Source organism: Nannospalax galili, unplaced genomic scaffold (genome assembly GCF_000622305.1).
Source record: "Nannospalax galili isolate Female #2095 unplaced genomic scaffold, S.galili_v1.0 scaffold11, whole genome shotgun sequence".
In the NCBI taxonomy this organism is placed as follows: Eukaryota; Metazoa; Chordata; class Mammalia; order Rodentia; family Spalacidae; genus Nannospalax; species Nannospalax galili.
Window position 1 is genome coordinate 7,046,427 of NW_008330735.1, and position 3,808 is coordinate 7,050,234.

The 3,808-nt window shown below is 39.0% G+C and overlaps 2 protein-coding genes across 4 annotated transcripts in view; one reads left to right on the top strand and one right to left on the bottom strand.

Moving 5' to 3' along the window:
- Kiaa1549l (KIAA1549 like) overlaps positions 1–3,808 on the top strand; it is a 342,411-nt gene that overhangs the window by 321,660 nt on the left and 16,943 nt on the right. The window lies entirely within an intron of this gene.
- The window catches only part of CUNH11orf91 (chromosome unknown C11orf91 homolog), a 42,287-nt gene that overhangs the window by 1,181 nt on the left and 37,298 nt on the right, over positions 1–3,808 (bottom strand). The gene's annotated exons all lie outside the window — the stretch shown is intronic.

Sequence of the window (3,808 nt, forward strand, 5' to 3'; positions counted from 1 at the left end):
TCAACTCAGCATTGAATCCACTTTCCCTGCAATAACTCCATGACAACACCAGAGATAATCCACATACATTAACTTTCCCGCTGAACAAAGTTTATTTCTTTGGTTTCCAAAACATATATAAAATGGCATTTTTAAGCCATTGCATAAAAATTGTTAATGAAATGAATATTCCCCATCCCCTCTCCTTCAAGAGGCTATGGCTTAACTGAGCCCATCTTCTGTGAGTGATTCCACATCATTTTGAAGTCTCACTGTTATCAGATAGCATTTGAGGTTGGGCTCCAATGGTTTGGTCATGGTCTTTTTGTCAAGTATCTCCAAACTAATATAATCTTTGGACTTGTTCCTATGGCTTGATGTGGTTTTTCTTTGTTTGAACTTCTTCCCAGCTGGTACTTTATATTGCTGTCAATATCCCCACGTGCAGTGATACTAGGCATCCTTAAATGTGCTTTTCCTAATGTGCTATTCTCTGCAAATGAAGCATGCCTGAGCTCATTAAAATTGTTTGCAAAGTTGGAGTAAATAAGCTCTAAGAGAAGAACTAGAGGGATTCCCTGCTGTTAAGTCAGTGACTCTAACATGGGACTTTATATAGCGGCTGCTTCTGGGTTTGGGAGAGCCTTATCTTTTATCGCCCCTACCCCTTGGCTTTTTCCATTCTTTTTGTTTTAGCATTTAGGGAGGTTTTGTTGTTGTTCTTTCTTTATTTTTTGAGACAGGGTTTCATTGCATAGCCCAGGCTGGCCTAGAACTCACAATGGAACTCATAAAGCCAAAACCAGCCCTAAACTCCTGGCAATCCTTCTGCTGTGGTGCCCCCTGGTGTTGAGATTACAGACATGAGCTACCATGTCCAGCTCTACTTTCTTTTCTTTTTTTTTTTTTTTACACTTTTTAAAATTATTTATTTAATAACCACATAATTAGAAGAAGCATTTCATTACAGCATCATTGACATATTCAATAACAATTTCCAGAGCTAAGATGCATCTCTTTCAAAATTGGCTGTAAATTTTTAGGTTTACAGTTGAATTAATACAGTTATACAATATTGTACTCAGTATAAACCCTATAAGACATAAAATTGAATGAGGTTTTAACCTTTAAAAATACCTCCATTTCATTATTAAAATACACAGTTTTATACAGAAAAATTCATTTTTAATGCAATTAACACTAAGATGTTTACACATGCATTTCTAATCTCTATATATCTGATTATTACTAGTCATAGTCAGTTACTTTCTGAGATCCTTGGCATCTGAGCATGGATATAATGACATCAGGTAAATTTCAATGGTAATGTTTTTCAAAAGTGGCTGTAAAATTTTAGATTCACAGTTGAATTAATATAGATATACAATATTGAAATCAGTATAAACCCTGTAAGACATAAAATTGAATGTTTTTACCCTTTAAAGATCTCTATTTACCCTTTAAAGAGGACCTCCATTTCATTTTAAAATATGCCATTCCCTACATTTTTAATGCTACTAACAGATGTTTGCACATGTGTCTTTAGTCTCTATGTATCTGATGATAACTAGTCACAGTTGGTTACACTCAGATCCTTAGTACCTGAGTAGGGATATAAAGTCATCAGGTAGATTTCACTGGTAATGTTTATCACCTCTACTATTTAAGATGAAGTAAATTTTTATGCTTCCTCCTCAAATAAAAGTCTTTTTTTTTAATTTGTTGATTTTTGTGTGTGTATATCATACAGAACACCCCACACTGTCTTATTCATCTATATACCGACTTCCCAAATGGCACCCTCCCATAGCCTCCAACACACTGGAGCCCATATACTCCATCATCCCTGTTACTGTCCACTGTATTGTTGACACCCCCAGCCATTCTCCAGTGCTTGTCCATCTGCTGAGTCTAGTCAGCCTATCTAGAGATCCTTGTTTGAGGAAGATCAGCTCTTCCTCATCTAGCAGCAATCAGTGGTCAATATTCCTTTAGGTAAGATTGGGGTCTGCTGTTCATTTTCCCAGCTCTATGCTGGGTTACTGTCTAGGAGCCTTTTGGGCCACTCTGGCCAATAACTCAAAGGAAGGTATCGCCTCTCTGGCATTGTTTCTTGTTATGTAGCCTTTAACTATACATATGGACTCTTAAAAATTATATTGACCCCATTAATCTTTGGTTATACTTTCCTTTGGGTGCTTAAGATCCTACAGTTGGCCCAGATAAATTTATTTTTACTCTTAAGGTACTTTGAGGATCTGTTCCTCAGGGGTCACATGGGCTTGGGAGGAGGCCCTGGCTCCTTTTACCAGTTCCATCTATGTGAAGGTAAGTCAAAGGTCCTACTCAACCATGGTGGGCTTCGCTAGGAAGCATGGAGGAAATGATTCCTCTGTGTTGACCTTCCTCTTTGTAGACCGGACACTGGTTCAGGTCCATCTGGTGGGGTCTCCATGGCCTCCTTGATCAAGAGGACAGGTGACTCACCACAATTACAGGACATTTTGAGAGATGTTCATAGTCCCCTAGAACTTAGTCAACATAGGATGGCAAGGAGTAAAAGCTCTCCTTTGTGTCATCCTGACCAAATTAGTATAGGCCTCAAAGTATGGCTGTTAAACATCCAAGAAGGTTCATTCCACCAGTCTGGTACTTTTAATTACCATATGCCATGTAGATAGAGCTTGGGAAAAAACCAAATGCTCTCAAATAAACCTTGCCTAGACATATATTACATTCTTTGAACTGGTTGTATGTATAATTTGTCAGTAGGTTGTTGGCCCTCTGGTTTTCTAAAACTAGCTAGGTTTTATTTATCTCTTACATTGTCTAGCCCTTCCACCAAGGTTTCCCCATTTAAGGTGCCCCTGTTTTTCCTATTTCTCCTTTAATAATACCCTTCTTCTATGGTCCCACCTCTCTTGAGCTCCTTCTTTCCCTTTATCCCCTAGGTTCCTTGTATAACCTTCCCTCCCACCTCCCCTTAAAATAACCCCATTATTATCCCTTGTTAACACCCGTTTTCTACTGTTCTTTTCTTTCAGATTCTTACTTTTCCTTTACTTCCCTGGTTCCTTTTCATTATCCTGGTTACTGTAGTTATGTCTGGATACATATTCACTTATAAGGATTTGGTGCTAGGATCCACATATAAGAGAGAACATACGTCGTTTTTTGTTTTTTCTGAGTCTGTGTTACTTCACTTAGTATAACCATTTCTAGTTCCATCCATTTACCTGCAAACTTCATGATTTGATTTCATCTTTCTTTACTGCTGAGTAAAATTCCATCGTATAAATGCACCACATTTTCATTATCCACTTGTCAGCTGAGGGACACTTAGGTTGCTTCCATCTCTTAGCTATTGTGAAAAGAGCAGCAACAAACATGGATGTACGATTGTCTCTGCAATAGGATGAGTTCCTTGGGTATATGCCAAGGAGCAGTGTAACTGGGTCAAATCGTGGGTTCTTTTGTAGGGATTTTTTTTTCAGTCTTTTTAGACTGGGTCTCCCTGCAGCCGCAGCTGTAATGGAACTCACTACGTAGACCAGGCTTGCCTTGATCTCACAGAGATCTGCCTACCTATGTCACCTGTGTGGAAATTAAAGGTGTGTGCTACCATGTGGTGGTAGTGTCTTAAGAGTATTTTTTATGAGCTGGGTGTGGTGGTGCACATTTTTTAATCCCAGCACTCGGGAGGCAGAGGCAGGCAGATCTCTGTGCGTTCAAGGCCAGCCTGGTCTGCATAGCGAGTTTGAGGTCATCTGGGGCTACAGGGAGACCCTGTCTCAAAAAGACCAAAAAACAAAACAAACAAATGTGTGTG